Below are 23,929 nucleotides of genomic sequence, written 5' to 3'. Positions count from 1 at the left end.
AATGATTTTTTTCTGGAATTGAATTAAGGTTCTGTACCAGCTTAAGTCCTCTTGAAAGTCAAAAGAAGCTTTCTTGATCATGAATAATGACTCATTGAAGGGACTCCATGATAAAAGGATAAGACTTTCTTTGTCTTTGTTTTTCTATGATTAATCCATGCTAAAATCTTCATCTATTTGTGCTATATGTGTACAATTACATTTTGATTCTTCTCTGTTTTTAAAATTCAAACTTATTGCTGCTTCAGAAAAACAACCGATTGTTTCTTCTCTGGCAATACTGCATAAAATTTATTTAATTTCTTTATGCATTCTATCTTTTACAAATTTCTTTTTTCAAAGGGATTATGAGTCAATAAAGCAGTCATGAGGTCTGATTTGGTTTAAGAGAAAGTTACTTCTTGTCATAAAAGGAATATATTCCATATCTTGGAAATTCAAGTGCCTTTATGACTAGTCAAATCCACATGTGCTGACCATGTGATTTTATGGTAAAGGTTGACATGGTTCTTTGCAAGCTTGGACCATATTATTTTTCTTGAAGACTGGAACCCACTACAACCAAGGGATCAAAGAAGATTTTTGTTTTGCTATAAACCCTTTGCAGCTGTTTTTCTACACAAAAACAACCCAATGTCACATATCTTGTTGCATCTCATATCTTCCTCTGATTTTCTGTTTTCTCTCATTTTGGTATCATGGATTCCACTCCTCCATCATAAAAAAGGATTAAAACCAGAGTTGTAAGATCAGGAGGGCGTCTTGAGGGCTGGTTTTTAGGAGACAATGAATTGATTGAGAAATACCGCTTTGAAACAAGTAGAAAAGTGATAAACAATCCAAAAGTTGTCTCTTTTAGCTGGTAGAAGAGTCAAAAGCTAGAGGATGTGAGAAATTTACTCAAAGAACAACATCTAAAGAGGTTCTTAGAGATGAAAGGGAACATCTATTCGGATCTTATTCGGCTTTTCTACACCAATTTAAAGTTTGAAGGTAACAATCTTGTATCTCATGTCAAGGGTGTGGATATGGAGATTAGTCATGAGGTATGGGCTACTGTGACTGACTTAAAGTATGCTAGATTGAGAATCAACAAAGGGAATATTGGTGTGGTGGAAGATTTCAACAAGATTCAATATTATAAAAGTTGTTTGAAGAATCCTCAAGCACAAGTAAGAACTTGTTTTGTTGGATGGTTGAAGTTGAATGAAAGGTTGTTGGCTCTCATTGTCACTTGGATTCTAACACCAAGAGTGAGCAACGATTCTGTTCTCACTAAGGAAGATCTTGTCTACATATACTGCATTATGAACAAAGTCAAGATAAATTGGATTCATATCATAAAGGAACACATGCAAAAATCTATGAGGTTAAGTGACTATCATTATCCTTATGCTATCTTGATTTCTAAATTCTTAAACTATTTTTAAGTGAATCTTGAGGATGAAACATTTGAATTGGTGAAAATCAACACATGAAGTGAACAATGGTTCACTAAACAAGATGGGTTTTACCAAGATTGGTGGTAAATTGGTAAGTAAGGATGGTGAACATGGTGGTTCCTCAAGTGGTGCTCATGCTGAACATGATGAAGAAGATCAAGAAGTTGCTTAAGGTGGTGATGTAATGTTCAAGATGAAGAACTTGCTACTGACATAGGTGTTGGAACAAGTGTTGGAAATCAAGGAAATATATTCCTCTCAATGTCTTCTTTTGAGAGATTCATGGTCAATAGGTTGGACAACTTTGCTGAAAATCAAAGGAATCTTAATGATCTTTGTGCTACAAACTTCCAGAACTTTGACAACAGATTTCAAAGCATGGATATAGGTTTTCAAACCCTTGATGAACAGATTGAAGTTGTTCAAAACCAACTTTTTGAGCTTCAATATGGGAAAGAAGATTGAAGCCAAGTTTTGTTATTCATTTTATGCTTGTATTGCTTTATTTTGAACTATTCTGTTTTTATCTCTTCCTAATTCTATTTATGAAGACAAATAGAGGAAGAATATGGTTTATGTGTTGTCTTAAAAATTGCTATAACCTGTTATAACTCTGATTTAATTTTATGTTGCATATTGGTTTGTGTTGGTGCTGCAGTTTTAGTATGTTTTGGCATAGCTCATGGCTGGTTTTTCTGCTTTTGTGTTTATCCAGTAAACTAGTTGATGTGTAACCATAACCTGCTATTAGAGATGCTCTGGATTGCATAGTTTCTGTTTTGCAGGTGTTGTTTTAAATTCAAAAAGATCAACACAAGCAACCAGGGATTTGTTTTCATCAAATAGGGGGAGATTGTTGATCAAAAGTGATCAAGTGCTTTGAAGAATCCATATACAAGATGTTTGATGAAAGGCTAGTGTTGCTGTTGTGTTTGGGTGGGATCTGGGTAGAATAAAGTGTGATTCACTCCCTTGTTGAATCTAAAACTAATGTGAATTAAAACCTTTTTGAAATTAAGTGTTTTTCCAACTAAGTGAAAAACAACCTGTTGTTTTGTTGAATCAACCGGTTGTTTTACTCTTATGAGTTTTTGAAAAAGGTTGAAAGTTCTTTGGTTTGGTTGACTTAACTGTCAAACCAAAACAATCGGTTGTTTCGTGATTTCAACCGATTGTTTCTTTGAAAATCTTAACAAAATTCAGTTTTGAATGGTGAATCTGTTTTAAATGATTTCTAACCGAATACGCTTCTTCCTTAAATGCTTTGACCAATCTTTGGAAAATATAAATTGTTTGTTTATGTTTTCAAACAAGAAACAACTTTAAGAAATTCAATTTGACAAATTTGTTTTTGAGATTTCAAGATTCACATCAAGCTTTGGATTTTCAAGTGAGAGTGGAATAGGATTGCAATTGTATTCAATTCAGATTGTACTCAGGTAATGTGTTTCTTGAGGGGTTCAAGGTCACTACTTTGGTGTGTTGTGTTTTTGTAATTTGGTTTAATTACATAGTGGTTTACCCAGTGGTTTTTGGGGATTGGATGTAGCTCTTGGCTTAAGAGTGAACCAGTATAAACTGTTTGTGTGATTCTCTCTTACTCTGAACTCCTTTAAATTTTGTTTTAAATTGTTTGATTTTTCAACTGATATAAACAACCGATTGTTTTTCTGTTGCTTTGTTGTATAATTGTTGATGTTCTAAGTCAACTTGATTCTTGTTCTGAATTTATACATAGAATTTCATTAAACCTAAAAAAGCTTTCAAAAACCTCCTTTAAACAATTCACCCCCCTCTTGTTTAAGGTCATATATTCTAACAGTCTTACCATGCACCATATCAAGTAATTCATCAACAAAAATAAACTCATCTCACAAGGCGGTTATACTCGGGTAGTCGTGATTGCACCGAGATAAGTTGTCTTACCCTGTACTTCATTAAATAAATTCTTCTTCACAGGGCACATATACTCGGATGACTCTATTCATTCCAAGCTAGGACCTCTTACCATGTGCGAATGACTCTGTTCATAACAAACCAATTCGCAGAGCGCTTAGACTCGGGCAATCGTTCTTACGCCAAGTTAGGTCGTCTTACCTTGCCAAATAATTCATTTATACCAATTTTACACGCAGGGCACCTATACCCGGGTAGTCATACTTACGCTGAGTTAGGTCGTCTTACCTAACACTAAATCAAGTGAACCACTAGGCAAACTAATCTCACAGGGCGCCTATGCTCGGGTAGACATACTTACACTGAGCTAGGTCGTCTTACCGTGTGCTACACCAACACTAATCAATCAAAACTAATGCACCATTTTCTGAGAACAAATTTATCACTAGATGACCTCGTTAAAAAACCCCCTTAAGAGAAAAAGAGCGTCACCTTAAATAACATATTGTTCAAAAGAAAAGCATCAAAAACTAAATATGTTAACTGAAGTAAAACTTGAGATTCGCCACGTTCCACTTTTGTGGGATGCTCCTCCTTCCAAGGTCTCCAGCTTATACGCCCCATTTTTTAGCACCTCAACTACGCGGAACGGGCCAGTCCATTTTGTGGATAACTTTTTTTCCAACTAGTAGGGGTAGGCCTTTCGCATCACCAAGTCGACAACCTTGAACTGCCAAGGTTTCGTCTTGGTCTTTTGCTTTAACTCCACCCTTCTCTTTAAATCCTCCGAGTTAATACAGGCATGTTCACGCACTTTGTCCAACAAATCCAGGTTTACCTTCCTTCCTCCGCTAGATTCCTCAACAACAAAGCTTTGGAACCTAGGAGAATTCTCTTGTATATCCACTGGTATCATGGAATTTGACCCATAGACCAAACTAAAAGGCGTCTCTTTGGTTGTTGATTGCGGAGAGGTGTGATAAGTCCATAGAATTCTGGGAACTTCTCCTGACCAAGTTCCCTTGGATTTTCCTAACCTTCTCTTCAAACCTCTCAATAGGACTATGTTAGCTTACTCAACCTGGCCATTCGTCTGAGGGTGTTTTACCGAGGCGAACACCTGCTTTATTCTGAGTTTCGAGCAAAGCTTACCCAACTGTTGGCTGGAAAATTGGGTTCTGTTATCGGACACTATGCATCTCGAAATCCCAAAACGACACAATGTTTTTCCACACAAAATGTTGTACCTTGTGAGCATTTATTTGCACAACAGGCTCGACTTCAATCCACTTGGTGAAGTATTCAATGGCCACAATGATATACTTCATCCGACGTATCGCCAAAGGGAAAATACCTAAAATATCTATCCCCAATGTATGCAAAGAACACGGGCTATAAATTGACCACAACTCCTCGGTTGGTGCGTGGAACCAATCAACGTGCTTCTAACATTGCTCACAGCATTGCGCATATTTCACGTAGTCCTCCTTCATGGTCGGCCAATAATACCCAACTCAGATGACTTTCAATGAGAGAGCTCGTGCTCCTATGTGACTACCGCAAATGCCTTTATAGAGCTCGGCCATTATGCGGGCACACTGATCTCCACTTACACATGTGAGGATTTGGTGGGTATAACCGTGACGAAAAAGATTTTCATCTATCAAAGTGTATCGCCCTGCATTCCTCTTAACAATCTTGGCCTCTATGGGCTCAGCGGGAAGTAACCCATCAGCGAGCTAACACTTGTAAGGTGTTATCCAAGTCTTGGTGGTGTCGACCTGCAGAACTTCAAGAAACTCATCCCTCAATAACCCATAGATGGTTATTCTTGGGACTTTCAGGGTTTCTTGAATCATCGATCGATGTCTTCTCCCTTTTCCTTAGCTGACCTCTAAGACCTCCACGTGGTCGACCTCGGTTGATCCTCCTTCAGTTGTCCTGGGTGACTTTAAAGTCTCCTGGATCATTCACCTCTGTCGACCTCCCTTCTCTGAGCTATCTAGCTTACACAACAGGTTTTCTCGGAAGTTCTGCTATCTAGGGACATGAACAAGATCAAACATAGAGAAAGATGATCTCAAGATCTGCACGTACGTGAGGTATGAAGCTAGGTGCGGGTCTTTGGCCTGATACTCGTTTGTGACTTGCCTGGTGACAAGCAATGAGTCACTTTTTACTAGCAAGCTTCGAGGCTAGCAACATCCCGACTATCAAGGCCTCGTACTCGGCTTAATTGTTGCTTGCTTTAAACGCAAACATGAGGGCTTGCTCGATTAAAAGCTCGTTTGACCCTTCTAAGATGTGATGGAATTTGTGAAAGCTCAATTTTAGTGGCAAACAAGGATGGGTCCAATGGAGCTATAGTTTCCTTGAAGGTGCATGATAGGTAGGGAGAGTGATTGGTTAGGCCATATCACTTGGACAAGGTGAAAAAGAATATTAAGGTGTCTATTCTAGAGAGGCAAGACAAGATAGTGACATGACTAGCAATCTTGGCAGCAATTCACTCATTCATTAATCTTCAAAATTCGTGAGCCAAGCACCCTTTTATATAGGTTTAGAGGTACAACCATGCATTAACAAGATAGGTGGGAAAATTCAAACGCAATGGGTTTCAAAATGGCGTCTAAAATGAGCTCACAAGGCAAGAATGACAAGGTGTGCTCCATGTGACTCTTTTAGGTCAAAATAGTCCACCTAGGTTAATTAAAAGGTTTCTAGAAACCATAGTTTAACCTAGGTTGGTTTTTAGATGCCTAAATCCAACCCTAATTACAATTAAGAAAAAAATACAAGAAAAATTCCTATTATACTTTTGAAAAAAATAAATTCTACTCTACATTAGGTTTATGACATTTTTGAACATGTATAGGAAAGTTTCTTTTCCATCAGTAGCAGGGTCAGAGTCTTCTTGGATCTTCTTTGCTATTGACCTAGTTGTTGGGCCTGAGCTTGGCCTTCTTCCATCATCCCATCCCTCTTGAAGAAGATTTGTCCTCAAATCATATGTTTATGCATTTTCATCTTGACTACTTGCAAAAGGTGTTTGATCCATAACATTGACGGTAGTATGTACTCCATATTCCTCAGGCATGTCAAGTTGATATGCATTATTGTTGATTCTTTTGAGTTCTTGGAAAGGACCATCTCTCCGGGGACAAAGTTTGGACTTACTCTTATTAGGGAATCTATCCTTCCTAAGGTGAATCCACACCCAATCTCCTTCCTAAAAAAATCATCTCTTTGTTCCCTTTATTGCAATGTTTCATGTATTTCTTTGGTTGTTGTTGTATTTGTTTCTTAATCCTTTCATGCATTTTCTTTACAAATTCAGTCTTTGTTACTCCTTCCTTATGCACAAATTCTTGTGGATTAGGTAGAGGTAACAAATCCAAAGGAGTAAGAGGATTATATCCGTACACAACCTCAAACGGAGAAATATTAGTAGTTTTATGAACTACCCTGTTATATGCAAAGTTAATATGAGGATGGTACTCATCCCAAGATTTGTGGTTGCCTCTCATGATTGACCTAAGCATAATGGAAAGAGATCTATTTACAACTTCAGTTTGCCCATCCGTTTGAGGATGACAAAAAGTTGAGAAATGAAACTTAGTTCCTAGCCTTTCCCAAAGAGTTCTCCAGAAATGGCCTACAAATTTAGGATCTCTATTTGAAACTATGGTCTTAGGTAAACCATGTAGTCTTACTACTTTTATAAAGAAGATCCTAGAGATGTTGTTAGCTTCATCCACTTTATGGCAGGGTATAAAATGAGTAATCTTGCTAAACCTATCCACTACCACAAAAATGGAATCAAAACCTCTTTGTGTCCTAGGGTGTCCTAATATGAAATTCATGCTTATGTCTTCTCAAGGAGCACTTGCAAAAGGTAAAGAAGTGTAGAGTCCATGAGGCATTGTCTTAGACTTAACTTTTAAACATGAAATACATCTATGACAATGTCTTTGGACATTTCTCCTCATGTGTGGCGAAAAGAATTTTCCTTTTAAAAGATCAAGAGTTTTATCAACTACAAAATGGGCCATGAGTCCTCCTTCATGTGATTCTTTTAGAAGGAGTTTTTTATGTGTTCCTTGAGGTATATAAAGTTTTCCTTCTTTAAATAAGTACCCCTCAGAAATATAAAATCCTCCTTGTGCTCTATGTTGGCACTTAGCAAAACTAGTGCGAAATCCTGATCTTCTTTATAAAGTTCGGGTATGTTTTCAAATCCAAGAATTTGGGCTCCAAGTTTAGAAAAGAGGGCATGTCTCCTTGATAGAGCATCTACCACGATATTTGTATTGCTCTTCTTGTATTTGATAACATATGGAAATCGCTCAATAAATTTCATCCACTTTGCATGTGTTTAGTTTAACTTATGCTGACCCTTCAAATATTTCAAAGACTCATGATCACTGTGTATGAAAAACTCTTTTGAAACTAGATAGTGTTCCTAAGTCCGTAAGACCCTCACAAGTGCATAGAGCTTTTTGTCATAGGTGAGGTAGTTGAGGGTGACACCATGAAGTTTTTCACTGAAATGCAATTGGGAGCCCACCTTACAACAACACAACACCTATTCCTACTCCCGATGCATCACACTCTAGCTCAAAAGTTTTTGAAAAGTTTGGTAAAACGAGAATGGTTGCATGGGTGAGTTGAGCTTTCAACCTTTGAAGGGCTTGCTCATGTTTCTTCGTCCAACAAAATGGAGTATCTTTTTTCAATAATGTTAGAATGGATGGCTTTAAACTAAGGGGGGGGGGGTGAATTGCTTAAAGAGGGTTTTCGCAAACTTTTAAAACAAGAATGAAATTATCTCAGGAAACAATTGATAAGAAATTCAGTTTGCCAAAACAGCAATAAAAAACAGCAGTACCAGAAAAACAATCGGTTGTTTCACAGAAACAATCGGTTGTTTATACCAGCAAACAACAAACAAAACTGAATTTAAAGAGTTAAGGATCGAGAGATTGCACACAGATGTTTATACTGGTTCACTCCAAACCTAGAGCTACATCCAGTCTTCTCAGAAAACCTGAGGAAATCCACCAAGTAATCACACCTTGATTACTTACACCACAACCAAGAAAGTGACCTTGAACACCTCAAGACACGCACTCTTCTTGGCCAACACACCAACACTAAGATTGCTGATCTTGATCCCCTCAAGAACACACAGTCAATCTCAGCAAACACAGAAACGAAACTTGTTTCACAGAGTAGAAGGATTACACTTGTTACAGAAGATAATCTGAAATCAATACAAGCAGAATCCTATTCCACAAACTTTGATCAATCACAAACTCTTTAGCAATCTCAGCTCTTTGAAAAACTCAAAAACTATTAGCAAAAACTTGTCAAAGATTTATTCTCAAAAACTGTTTTTCTGAAAATATTCAAAGATGAAGTTTGTTATCAAATCTTAACAAACTCTTAAATTGCATTAAAGGATTGGTCAAAGTATTTAATGACTGAAGCGTAAGTAGTTAAATCATTTAAAGCTTAGTCAAAGATAAAACAGTTTTTCTGTTATGGTCCCAAAACAAACAATCGATTGTTTCCTCGAATCAATCGTTTGTTTTGGTTCTAACAGTTCAACCATTTGAAAAACAGTTTTCAATCTTTTTCTAAAAATATCTAAGTATAAACAATCGGTTGTTTCGATAAAACAATCGGTTGTTTCGATAAAACAATTGGTTGTTTTAACTTAGTTTGAAAACATTTTACTTGCACAAAGATTGAGAATGCCTATGCTTTAGATTTAATCAAAGGGTGGATTACAACACTCAAACTACCCCAAAACTAAACGAAACCAGCACAACAACAACAAGCACAGCAAAGGCTTCAACATCCTTCAAAGGGTTTGGATTCTTCAAAGCTTGAACACCACTTGGTTCAGCAAATAACTCATTGAGTGGTGAAGCTATACTTGAGAAATTAGGAACAAATCTCCTATAAAAGCTTGTTAAACCATGAAAGCTCTTAACATCTCCTACATTTTGTGGGGTTCGCCACTCTTGGATGGCTTTGATTTTCTCGGGGTCAACACGTAGCCCAATTTGGTTGACTATGAATCCTAAAAACACTACACTATCCACACAAAAAGTACATTTATCTATATTAGCAAACAAACTATTTCTCCTAAGCACTAAAAGAACCTCCCTAAGGTGACTTAGGTGGGACTCTAGGCTTTGACTATAAACTAGTATATCATCAAAATAAACTACTACATATTTACATATGCAATCCTTAAGGACATGATTCATAAGCTTCATGAAAGTGTTAGGTGCATTAGTGAGTCCAAAAGGCATCACTAACCACTCATATAGTCCAAATTTGGTCTTAAAAGTAGTTTTCCACTCATCACCTTCTTTGATTCTTATTTGCTGATATTCACTTTTAAGATCAATTTGGAAAATATAGTGGACTCATGCAATTCATCAAGCATATCATCAAGTCTAGGAATTAGATGTATATATTTGATGGTGATGTTATTGATGGCTCTACAATCACAACACATTCTCCATTTGCCATTTTTCTTAGGCACCAACAAAACTGGTACAACACAAGGACTCAGACTCTTTTGAACCCAACCTTTCTCCAAAAATTCCTGAACTTGTGATTATATCTCCTTAGTCTCCTCGGGATTAGTTTTATAAGTCGATCTATTTGGTAGACTAGTTTCCGGAACTAAATCTATTTGATGTTCTATACCCCTAAAAGGTGGAAGTCCAATAGGACCTTCTTTAGGGAATATATCACCAAATTATTTTAAAAGCTTTTTCACTTGAGGAGGTAGCTCACAAACATCAGAAAGTGTGGCAGTGCATGCAAATGTTCCTTTACAAAGAAAGAGGTTTGAAGATTGTTCAGATAAAAGTATCTTTTCAATTTTATTTTCAAACTTTTCTTCTTTCTGAATGACCTTGTGGGAAGGAACACTTTTCTCCCACGCCTCAACTTTTTCCTAAGGTTTTTCTTATCTTTTCTTCTTGTTTTTCTATTTTTATTTTCATTTTCTCTCTTTTGTTTCATTTGAACTTTGTCCTTTATAAGTTGTGAGGGTGTTAAAGGATAAAGTAAAAACTTCTTTTTCCCTATGAGTGAAAGTAATCTAGTTGGTAAGACCATTATGCATAATTTTCTTATCAAATTGTCATGTTCTTTCCAATAAGATAGACAAGCTTCCATGGGAACTACATCACATAAAATTTCATCTTTATGATTTCCCACAGAAAGGTTGACTTTCACTTGCTTGTCTACAGTTAATTCCCCATTTCCATTTATCCATTGAAGTTTGAAGGTTTTGGATGAGATATTAATTGTAGATTAAGTTTTTCAACCATCCTAATGCTACAACAATTGTAGCAAGAGCCACTATCCACAATGAGAGAACAAATATTTTCTAAAACTTTGCATCTTGTATGAAAGATGTTCTCCATTTGTGTTTCATCGTTCACACTAGGTTGATTGTTGAGGTTCTTCTAATCATCATTAATTCCCCCTCACATGGATATGCTCCTTCACTATTCTCTTTTTCTTCCTTGCTAGACTCATCATCTTGGCTACTATACTCATCCCTCCCTCTTAAGATCATGGTTCTCCTATTTGGCTATTTGGGCATTAGGATGCTATATGACCTCTACCAAGACATTTAAAGCATTGGATGTCTCTAGTGCGGGTTTGTGGGGTAGTCACATCTTTTCCTACACTTTTGGAAGTTTCCTTGGATTTATCTTTTGAAATACTATCCTCCCTTTTTCTTCTATGCTCTCTCTTGGAATAAGAGTTAGAGTAAGAACTCTCCTTGAGACTTGATCCTTTTCTCAAATTTTGTTGCTCAACTTTTATACAAAGTTGGATCAAGTTATTAAAGTCCCAATAGGGCAAGAGTTCCACTTTATCTCTAATATCAAGATTGAGACCACGTAGAAACCTAGCTATGGTGGTGGTTTCTTTCTCCATAATAGAGGCTCTCATCATGTATAACTCCCTTTTCTACCTATATTCCTCTACACTCATGCTCTTTTGTTGGAGTCTTTGGAGCTTGTCCATTAACTCCCTATTGTAATATGAGGGAATATGGCGGCGTCTCAAGGCTCCCCTAAGGTCATTCCAATATTCTATGGAAGGGTCCTTGTGGAGGCGTCTACTTCTCTCTAAGGTTGTCCACCAATACATAGCATTTCCTTGAAAACTTAAGGTGGCTAAGGGTACTTTCCTCTCCTCACTAACATGGTGGCAAGCAAAAAGTTATTCTACCTTCATCTCCCAATCTAGATATGTTCCAACATTTTCCTTTCCATAAAAATGAGGTAAGTCTACCCTAGTCTCCTTTAGGCTTTCTCTTCTAGTTCCTTTAAGTGGAGGTTGATAATATTCATTCATCCTAAGACCTCTCCTCAGCATGTGAGTCACTGAACCTAGAACTAGATGCATGTGAAGATCTTTTTTATTTTTTTGATGTATTCATGCTTTTCTTTAACAAGTTTTAACTATTCTTCTAAGAATGCAAGATGGACATTGCTTTCTTTCTTTTCTTCCAAAATTTGAGCCTCGTGTTGCAATTGTCTAAGTGATAGTGATTAAAAGTCTTTAGCCATTTGTTTTTAAATAGATTTTATAGACTTTTTATCACTTTCACTACGACTAGAAGAATGAGAAGACATGTTTAAAGTTATGTAATAAAAGCAATTTCCAAAAAGAAAGATAGGTGGAGTGAAGTAGGTAATTTTCCAAGAAAGTGAGGTGGATCACTAGGATCTCTTAAGTACCAAGCCTTTCCTTGCCAGATACTATCCCACAACACTTTCACAAACCTTTCTCTAAGCAATTTACTTAGAGTACAATCAAAGATGAAAACAAAATTTTCTGCAAGAAAAAAATGCAAAGCAATAAAACACTTGAAAGAAAATTGCTAACTAGAAAGCTTTAAAAACTAGTCGAATTCCTAAAGTGAGGCTTCTTGGCACTTAGAACCTTAAACACACTCATCATCTAAGACGAAATTTAATCCACTAATTGAGAAAAGTCTTGCAAATTACAACTCAAAAAAATACAATGAAAAATTAGGTCAACAATTTTGATGCACAAAAAATTTAAGACCTATTATATGCACTCCTTCACTTGTAGCTCCTTTGTGTATATATTTTGTTTTATAAGTTTGTTGTTGTCCCTTGCTATACCTCTTTAGGATATTCAACCTTGAATATTCAATTCTGCACTTCTTTAGTGATATAGCTTACACAAAAAAATTTCAGTTGCACAACTCACCAAAGCACTTTTTAGGTTACTTCCACCAAGAGAGGTCAAACAAGTTTAAAGCAACAAAACTCAATTTCAAAATAAGGACTACAGCAAATGGAATTGACACCTGACATGACTTGAAAGAGTATTCAAGAAAATTGACAAGCAAAAAATTAAAGTACACAAGAAAAGGTATCACATAAATTGAAATCCCAGTGAATAGAACTAGAATAGATTAATAAAACCAAAAACAACACTACAGATTTTATTTTTTTTGTAAATATTTTCTCAACTTGCCGAATTTATGCTGGGTAGAATACTTCAAATTTGAATTTGAAATTTAAATCACAAACCTCTATGTAGGCGTTGGAATTTCACAAAAGAAGTACGCTAAATAATTGCAATAATTTTTTAAAATTCACTACTGCTTCAAATTTTTTTCAGAGTCAAAATTTTGCACTCAGTCTGTTTTTCATTTATCATTTTTTTTATATTTTGAATTCTTCTATACTAATTTTTTTCACTTTTTTTTAACACATCAAACTACTCAAATCCAGAAACTCAATTTTTCACCAGCGGAGTTAATTTTTATAAACGTTTTCAACCATATAGAAACTGTGAAACAAAGGAATCCCAAACTGGAATTAAAAACTTCAAAAACACAATGGAATTATGCGGAAAATGAACTTGTATGAAAATAACACACAAGTATGAATTCAAATATGGAAAAAAAATTAAAATGCACCAAAGCTCAAATTTAGAATAGAAATTGTACTCAAATTAAAATCAAACAACTAAAATTAACAACAAAAGTACTACATAGAATTGATGACAATTTTGGATGCACATGACATTAACATTACTTAAATGGATTCAAAAATTAAATGACTCAAACCAAACAGATTTGCACCGATTAAAAACATCAATAAGACTCAAATAAAGATAAAACAGAACAACATACTCAATATAATTCTATAACATTTGCAACATGACTTGTTCAAGACCAATTCTATAGTTATTTATCTATTAGACTGAGAGGAATTAATTGTACATCCAGTACCATTATAGTGGAAGTTTTGGCTCTCTCGCCGGTGGTTTTTTACTTCTATTTAAATGGGTTTTCCACCTAAAAAGTTCTGGTATCATTCTCATTTTCCTTGTTACTTTAATTTCTCATAATCTTTGGTTGAAATTATCACGCTTCCACACACGATATCCCTACAAGTGATGATTATAAGAACCCTCAACAATCACCCTACTGTTGACCATGAAACACAAAGAGAGAACATTTTTCATACTAGATACAAAGTTTTAGAAAATGTTTGTTCTCTCATTGTGGATAGTGGCTCTTGCCGCAATTGTTGTAGCACTAGAATGATTGAGAAGCTAAATCTACAATTAATACTTCATCTTAAACCTTACAAACTTCAATGGATAAATGAAGATGGAGAATTAAATGTAGACAAGCGGGTGAAAGTCAAACTTTCTATGGGAAACTATAAAGATGAAATTTTATGTGATGTAGTTCCCATGGAAGTTTGTCATATCTTATTGGGAAGACCATGACAATTTGATAAGAAAACTATGCATAATGATCTTACCAACGAGATTACTTTCACTCATATAGAAAAGAAGTTTGTATTTTATCCTTTAACACGCTCACAAGTGGTAAAGGACCAAGTACAAATGAAACATAAAAGAGAAAATGAGAAAAAGAAAAAAAGAAAAAAAAATAGAAAATCAAGAGAAAATCCTTAGGGAAAAAGCTTAGGTGTGGGAGAAGAGTGTTCATTCCCACAAGGTCATTCAGAAAGAAGAAAAGTTTGAAAATAAAATTGAAAAGATACTTCTACATGAACAACCTTTAGGTCTTTTTCTTTGTAAAGGAACACTTGCATGCACTGTCACATTTTCTGAAAATTGTGAGCTACCTCCTCAAGTGAAAAAGTTTTTAAAATAATTTAGTGATGTATTCCCTAAGGAAAGACCCATGGGACTCCCACTTTTTAGGGGTATAGAACACCAAATAGATTTAGCTTCGGGAGCTAGTCTACCAAATAGACTGACTTATAGAACTAATCTTGAAGAAAGTAAGGAGATAGAATCACAAGTTCAAGAATTGTTGGAGAAGGGTTGGGTTCAAAAGAGTCTAAGTCCTTGTGTTGTACCTATTTTGTTGGTGCCTAAGAAAGATGACAAGTAGAGAATGTGTTGTGATTGTAGAGTCATCAACAATATCACCATCAAATATAGGCATCCACATGTTATCAAATACAAGAAGGGCAACACAAACATTGTGGCAGATGCTCTATCAAGGAGACATGCTCTCTTTTCTAAACTTGGAGCCCAAATTCTTGGATTTGAAAACATACCTAAACTTTATAAAGAAGATCAGGATTTTGCACCCACTTTTGCTAAATGTCAACATAGAGCACAAGGAGGTTTTTATGTTTCGGAGGGGTACTTATTCAAAGAAGGAAAACTTTGCATACCCCAAGGAACACATAGAAAACTCCTTGTAAAAGAATGACATGAATGATGACTCATGGGTCATTTTGAAGTTGATAAAACTCTTGAGCTTTTAAAAGGAATTTTTTTTTTTTGCCACACATGAGGAAAGATGTCCAAAGACATTGTCATAAATGTATCTCATGTTTAAAAGCTAAATCTAAGACAATGTCTCATGGACTCTATACTCCTTTACCTTTTGCAAGTGCTCCTTGGGAAGATATAAGCATGGATTTCATATTAGGACTTCCTAAGACACAAAGAGATTTTGATTCCATTTTTGTGGTAGTGGATAGGTTTAGCAAGATTACTCATTTTATACCATGCCATAAAGTGGATGATGCTAACAACATCTATAGGCTCTTCTTTAGAGAAGTGGTAAGACTACATGGTTTACCTAAGACCATAGTTTCGGATAGAGATCCTAAATTTGTGGGCCATTTCTGAAGAACTCTTTGGGAAAGGCTAGGAACTAAGTTGAATTTCTGAACTTCTTGTCATCCTCAAACGGATGGGCAAACTGAAGTTGTAAATAGATATTTTTCCATTATGCTTAGGTACATCATGAGAGGCAACCAAAAATCTTTGGATGAGTCCCCTCCTCATAATGAGTCTCTTCTGCCTCGATGTGGGCGACAGCTCGTTCACGTACCTCGAAAAATGTCTTCGCTAGATTCCTGATTAACGAATCACTGAACGATCTTGCCGTTATCCCCTGCTCGAAAGCAGCGATCATCATCTTTTCATCATGTTTTTGAAGTCTTATCGTAACCGCTCAGAACCTATTCAAATAACCTCTCAGCTTCTCTCCCTCCCTTTGTTTGACGCTGAAAAGGTCATACAACCTCAAGGGTTTGACCTTGTTGACCAAGAAATGTTCTTTAAACATCTTGGAGAACTGAGGGAAGGAGGTGATTTGACCATTCGGGATCCCACTAAACCATTATAGGGTTGTACCTGTAAAAGTGCCCATGAACATCTTACATCAGATGGCATCCGATCCTCCAGAGATGATCATTTGAGCAATGAATGCCTTGAGATGATTTTCATGATCCTCTATTCCTGTGAAAAAGGCTATTTTAGGTGTGATATAATGAGGTGGCATGGGCTTATCCATGATTTCCTGCGAGAATGGCTTGGGATTATCTCTCGCTGACAAGTTCAGAGATTGTTCCCTGGTGGAACATCGATCAAGTCGATGCAAGTTCTTCCATAATTCCTCATTGATTTTGCGCAACTCCTCATTGGTTCGTGTTTGCTTCTCCATAGCTATGTAGAGGCCTCGATTTCTGCCATCAGACGATCTTGCAAGAGCTCTAGCTCAGCTCGGGCTTCTACTCGTAGTCGCTCTGCTCGTCCTTAGCTTCTTCTTGGATTCGCTCTTGGATCCGTTCTTGCTCTCGTGTGTGTTCCTCGTTCGCCTCTTGGAGGGCCTTCATGGCATCCATGAGTTGCTACGGCGGGGGCATCGCTTCCTTCAGATCCCAACGATCTTTGCCTTGTGTTTTTCATCACGTCGAAAGGCTCAATCACGAATGTGGGTGGGATCAGGTTTTATCGAGCCCCACGGTGGGCGCCAAATGTTCTTCCTAGTTGACCTCGAACGGACTGAATGGGCAAGCTCCTTTTCTCCTTTGTCTCCAATTGTTGCTTCAAGGTGCTGCTTCACTAGGACAAAGGGGGGTTCTACCTATTGATCACACTCCGACGATCAAGTCAGTGAGAGCATACAAAATAAATATTCAGTTTCAGTCTCAAGTATTCAGAAACAGCATACATATACTAGAGGTCTCGAGCCCCTTTTATAGATATCCCTTTAACAGTTTTCTCCAACCTCAACAGAGCAAGATTTCAATAAGAAGAATATAATCTTAACAGAAAACATATAATCATAATAGAAAAACATATTGCTTACGTACACCTTTATCTTCATATGCTTAACAACAATAAAACATTTTGTTCACATGCATCTTTATTCTCGGGGGCTAACTACTTTATTCTCAATAGCTTTTATTGGTATTTAATTAGCGTATACATTATACCAATATGAATATTTCTTCTATTTAATTATCTTTTTTCGAGCTATCCACTTGTATCTAGGCTAAGCTCATGGCTCACCCTTTGGGCCCATACTGATTCAAACATCGAATTGACCTAAATGCTTGGACCGAGCTGAGCTCCTAACCAATACAAAAATAGGTCTAAAATAGGTATGAATAGGCGGAAAAAATTGTGGGGTTAACTTCATTAGATTTCCTGACATACAAATATGCAATCACTTATATTCAATCAAGATTATGCTTGAGGAAGTATTTTGTTGCAGGGTTTATGCCTTAAGAAGTTATTTTGTGTTAGGTGTTTTTGATTTAAATTTTTTTATATGGATTAAAACATTTCTTAAATATTCAATTTTTTTATTTTATTTCATGTCAATAAAAAAAAATCAATCAAGATTACGTTATTCCTAACCTACAAAATTATTCAAGACCTAAAACCTAAATCCCTAAAACCTTTAAGAAAAAAGGTTTTAACAATGATCAATCCTATTTACCATATCCCTAGGGCTCAACCTTAAAAAGACCTTGGTTAATATAATCAAGAATATGATTACTAGGGCACACAAAACTTTGTCCCTTATACATGCTTTTTGCGGGCAGTAAGGTTTTAGTTGAGAAATCAAGGAAACAATTAACTTAGCATGAACTTTCAAGACAAGAGTTTCTGATCAACTAGGAATAAGACAGAGAATGTGCATTGTAATTTTAGCAAGATATAAGATGAACGCGACTTGAAAGTAAAAGTAGGAGAAAAATGTCATACATATAGTTCAAATATCTACGTTCAATACCATAAAATAATAAAGATAGAGGATGTCACGTAAGATAGAATAATTGAGATTACTAAAATGGAGACGTTGAGGGTTATTTGTGACAACAAAATACCTACCAAACTCAAACAAATTTTAATATATGTTTACACGCATATATACTTTATGGTAGTGGAATTGAGATTAAAAAAGACAAGAGAAAAAAGGTTGCAGTGACAAAAATGAGAATATTAGGATGGATGAGTGACATAAAAGACAATATATGAAATGATTGTATATGAGAAGAAATTGATGTACTGATTTAAGGTAGTTTGGTTGGAGCAGGCTCCGGGAGAGGGAGAGGAGTATTTATATGGTTTATATCCTGTGGAAAGAAGGGAAGGGAAGCCAAGAGGGACTTTGGAAGAAGTGATCAAGAGGGGTCTCATGATAAATAAAATAGTTGAAACTTTGTTCTCTAATTGAACTAAATGGCTTCATATAATTCACGTATGGACGTTGCCTACAAAACTTTGGTGCTGCCTGCCAGACATCAAGAATTGCATTACATTTGTTCAAGAAAAAGAGGAACAGGACACTCACAAGAAACCCCTGCATAGGCAACTGAAGTGCAACAGCACGTCCCAAACATCTTACAAGAATTGACCATCAAGAATTCTTCCACAATTCACCCTATGTTTTCCCACAAGATCAACTTACGATGCTAAATTTGTTTTGTTAATACGAGTCATGCTAAGTATGAAACTCTTTAAACACCCAAAAAAATGTCACATTTGTATCAAGATTCACGCAATGACAAACAGGGTAGGAAAAACGTTTCTGTACAAATCCCCATACAGATCGACGATGTGCATCTGATTACGCTTATGGGTTTTCTATGAAGCATTTATCTACCAGAAGATGAACAAGTATTCCTGCGGGATATAAAACCAATTGTAGTGATGAATCTAGAATGTCATGTGACTTAACGTTAAGTTATGTTGGTATAGTAGGAGAAATTACTGTGAACAAGAAGAAAAGCCGGAACCCAAAAAACTAACATCTGAGAAGTGAGAAGCAATTGGCACGTAAAACTGAAAGAATGAAGCAGTAGAAAACAAAAAGGAGAAGGAAAATGAACAAAATAGGCACTCACGAAGTGACTGAGGTTGGTCTATACGTGGAGAAGGGGAATGGTCGGCTACGTGTTCGATGTTTTGCCTCAAAGACTGGAATGGCTCTGGCACGTTGAAAGTTGAAAAACCCTTTCTCCCTGTCCTCATCTGTGACACATTTGTGAAACTATGATTGTGATGAATCGGTGGAGCGATGAAAAAAAGGACGGCTATGGTTGAGCACATAGCCGAATATAGCACGAATGATCATGGCAGGGACCCAGTGAAGTGGGCCCGTAGATAGTGGATCCAGCATGGCCCCTCTATCGGTATGTGTACCCATCAATCTTGTCTGGGCTAACAAAGTCAAAAGGAAATGGTAGTGTCACTGAAAGACTAGATTGATGAATCACTCTCATAAGTATCTCTTGTCTATTTCGAAAACCAGTTCCACATACCAACTCATTTCCTTCTTCGGAAAAAGGTTAAATCTGTGGTTTTAGCCTTGTAATCATTCACATCATGCCTCCATCTATATATATACTAATGTAATAATTTCATTTTATATGAGATCACCAATTTTATGCCGTGAAGCTTAAGAATACTTCAATACAATGAAAAACCACAACACATTTCCAGCGATTTCTACTAAACAAATTATAAATTATCTTGAATATAAATTTTAGAATAATTATGACATGCGTTAATAATTGGATGATAATGTCAAAATTATGGTATTAATTGCATATAACAAATAGCATGAAGGAATAAATTAGCAATTTTTTATTTTGGTTTATTTAAATTTTTTTACCAGCTTAAAAAAATAATTGTTTTTACATTTTTTTATAAAATTAGTAAATTTGATTTTAGTTGTAATTTTTTAAAAAAAAATATCCTTTCAAAAAATTTGAAATTATTATTATTAATTCTTAACCTTTATTTTAGGATAAATAAGTAGCATATTTTTAAGAATCTTATATTCTTTTAGAAATGTTATGTGCTAATATTATATAACATATATTCAAGTGTTTTTTTAATAGGCGTCGCTTTAACTTTCATTCAACATATAAATACTATTGGGGTTAATGGTTGATTTAAGATAATTTATAGGTAATCCATATTTTTTATAAAAATAATTTGAAAATCCAAATTTAAATATTTGGTTTGGATTTTAAATCCAAATCCATATTGTTATAAAAAAAATGAATTGTATTTCAAATCAAAATTTATGTTTTTAAAAAAAATCAACATAATATTAATTAATAATATGTAAAAAAATGAAAATTATATAAATATTAAAAAATATAATAAAATTATAATTTTGATAATAAAAAAATTAAAGATAACATAATATATAAATTCTTAACAATAAAATACACCTACCTATAATACTTTAATTAAATTTTGAAAATATTATATCCAATGTATAAAATATTAGAGCAAATAAAATATTGAAGCAAATAAAATTCTAAAGAAAATATATAAAACTTAATTGCTTCAAGTGTGTGTGAGAGAGGACAAATAAAATTCCAAAAAGTGAATAAGAGGTTCAGGAGAGAGAGAGGATGAGAGAAAGTAATGTTGGTTAGGTAGAAAAACTAGAGAGAGACTTGTTTTACAAGGTCGGGTTCCTCTTAGAGTGACTCATTTTGTCTTTGTCTTTCGGTCTCTAGATGTGCTGATCTCTGGTTGGTTCTTCCTTTCACCGAGATGAGTGGGGGAACTTGCAAAAGCACTTTGACGATCAAGTTAGTCGGTGTACAATGTACAGTCGAGATAGAAAAGTTACCTTTAGTGCTGGTTTCCTCTGGTATTTATACCTTTTGAATGAGCCTCAACTGTCATGGGCCTTCTTGTGAGTCTAAAAGAGGGTTTAATTACCATTAACCTAACTTAATTACGATTAACTATGGATTTATGAGTTGTGTTTGGATTAAGAAAGTCATTCAGCCTTCTCGGCCATATCGGCCTACTCGGTTGTTTTTATTTATTATTATTATTTATAGTTATAAATTTATAAGAATTATTAGTTATTATATATTTTTCTAACATCAATTTATTTAACATTTAATATTTTATTTTTTAAATATTATTTTATCATATTATATTATTTTTTATTATATTATATTTAATTATGTAATTTTATTTTAAATAAAAACAAATAATAATTTGAGTTTAAAATAAAAAGAATAAAAAAATAAATTACAAATGATTAATTATATAAATATATATTATAACTTTCTTGATTTTTTCTTTTTCTTTGTACACATTAAAACTTTTTATTTCTCTCCTCTGAAATAAACAAACAGGCCGTTAATGAATATTACATAATACTAGAAATTAAAAATATTAAATTTGACTTTTAGAAAAATAAAATAAAAATTACAAGAATTAAAATACTACTCTTATTTAATTATTTATTAAATTAATATCTAGCAATAAGCTACTTTTATTACTACTCTTCCACCTCTTAAAATAATTTTGCAATCTAGTTTTTACATGTTCTAATTATTTTGAATATTGTTATTACAATGAAACTCAATATCTCTTAGCGAGTGTTCTTCTATCTTCCATCATTGTTCGTCCATCTGATCTAAAAGGTGGGATACCTGCAAACACACTTCAATGTTCAAGTTAATTGAGTTGAGAGTGATAAAATGTCTAGAGGTTCAGAACTAAAAATATCATTATCTTTTGTCATAAGATTTACCTCTATTTATACTTTTTTTTTATAATATTCTTTTAATCATGTTTTATAATCCTCTTTGACCTTAATTATTAGTTAGGGAGAATGGCAAAATGACCGAAAGTGCCACCCATCCAAATAATCGACTCATGATAGGACAAATATTATTAGTCATCCTCTTCACTAAACTTGATCTTAACCGGAAGATGGCAACCCAAACCTCCACAGCCCCACACATCCACCATCACCTCGTCCAACCCCCTCTCCATTTGTGTCATTCTTGTCTAAATGATATTTTTAATATAAATAAATAAATATATATATATATATATATATTTATTGTATACCTAATATTTTATTCAATTATAGTCACTAGTACAAAATATGAAAACAACGACCCTTTATTTAGTGCGGCTTTGCGCTTAAACGCATTTGTAAAAAATCGGTGGCATTTTTGAAATTAAATTGTTTTACAAATGCGGTTCTAGGGTAAGACCGCATTTGTAAATCAATTCAAATGATTTACAAATGCGGTCTTTACAATGCCCGCATTTGTAAATCAATTCAGAATGATTTACAAATGCGGTCTTTACTATGACCGCATTTGTAATTAATTTCACATTGATTTACAAATGCGGGCATTGTAAAGACCGCATTTGTAAATCATTTGAATTGATTTACAAATGCGGTCTTACCCTAGAACCGCATTTGTAAAACAATTTTACCCTAAAAATTGAAGCGTGCCACTAGTTTCACTTTCACTTTCCTCTTCTCCGCTCTTCGTTTCAACGTTCTCAGTTTCAGTTCTCTCTGCATTGTAAGTTTCAGTTCTCTCCGCTCTTCGTTTCACTCATTTGTTTTCGTTTTCGTTTTCGCATCATTCATTATTCACTTCCTTAGCATTGTCATTTTCGTTTCCTAACTTCGTTTGTGGCATATAGGTTACTGTTCCATTGGTGTTCGCTGGTTTTTTCTGCTCCGCCACCGCCTTCGCCTTCGTCTTGTGCCTCTGCCACTCCGATCACCATCAACCTAAAGGTTGGTGTTGTATTTAATATTTATTTAATATTTTGAATTTATATTTAATATTTTGAATTTTTATTTAATATTTTGAATTTTTATTTTTCTGTATTATAATATATATTTAATTAATAACTAATACAACTTGGAATTTATAACTAATAACTAATAATTTATATATTTGTGTGTATTTTGAATTTTTTATTATATAATTTCTATTTTCTTAAATTTATATTATATATTTAGTTAGTTGTTAATTACATTTTAATAAAAGTTTTATGTTATGTTAGTTATTGTTACTTTTAGAATAGAAATATCGTGTTTGGATTGAGTCTGGAGGTGTTCGACCCTCGGCAAATGTGTGAGATTGAATAGAATACTAATTATTAGAAAATCCTAACTATATTCCAGAATATATAATGGATCGAAGTTGGATTAATGTTGTTCGTATAAGTGATGAGTACGAAAGGGGAGTAGAGGAATTTATACAATTTGCACAGCGTAACGCGATTATTAGTGGTCATGATGGAGCAAAGATCAGGTGTCCGTGCGTTAACTGTTTGAATGGAAGGATACTGGATGTGAATATCATGAGGGAACACCTGCTATGTGATGGGTTTCTTCGATCTTATACAACTTGGACATGGCATGGTGAATTATTAAATTTACCACGTGTTTCCGTAACTGAAGAATATGTGGGTTCTACCATGGATGAAGCAATACACGATGATGGAGATGATGATCGATTGGAGGACATGATTCGTGATGTGGGAGCTGAGGGTTTTGCAAAAGCGCATGGATATGAAAGTATGTCAAAAGATGCGAGACTCCTTTGTATCCTGGATCAACTAACTTCACACGGTTGTCGGCGGTGTTAAGATTGATGAATTTGAAGGCAATAAACGGATGGACTGATAAAAGCTTCACGGAATTGCTCCAGCTGTTGAAGGATATGCTTCCAGAGGGAAATAGTCTACCTAATCGTAATTACGAGGCCAAAAAGATTCTTTGTCCAATGGGTATGAAGTACAAAAAGATACATGCATGTCCTAATGATTGTATATTATACCGGAAAGATTTTGAATTGTTGAAAAGTTGTCCGAGGTGTGGGTTATCACGTTATAAGTTGAAACAAAAAGATGATGATTCTATTGATGACATGGAAAAGCATGGACCCCCAATGAAGGTTATGTGGTAT

General features: G+C 34.9%; 1 long non-coding RNA gene across 1 annotated transcript; it reads right to left on the bottom strand.

Moving 5' to 3' along the window:
• Positions 1-18,465: 18,465 nt before the first annotated feature.
• On the bottom strand, positions 18,466-19,462 carry LOC137806787 (uncharacterized). Its single transcript, XR_011080411.1, has 2 exons — positions 19,067-19,462; positions 18,466-18,845 (listed from the first exon to the last, which is right to left on the bottom strand). It is a non-coding gene; the product is annotated as an uncharacterized lncRNA (long non-coding RNA).
• Between the last annotated feature and the right edge of the window lie 4,467 nt (positions 19,463-23,929).

Source organism: Phaseolus vulgaris, chromosome 3, assembly GCF_000499845.2.
Source record: "Phaseolus vulgaris cultivar G19833 chromosome 3, P. vulgaris v2.0, whole genome shotgun sequence".
In the NCBI taxonomy this organism is placed as follows: Eukaryota; Viridiplantae; Streptophyta; class Magnoliopsida; order Fabales; family Fabaceae; genus Phaseolus; species Phaseolus vulgaris.
Note: the sequence above shows the minus strand (reverse complement) of the source record. Positions and strands in the feature narration are given on the sequence as shown.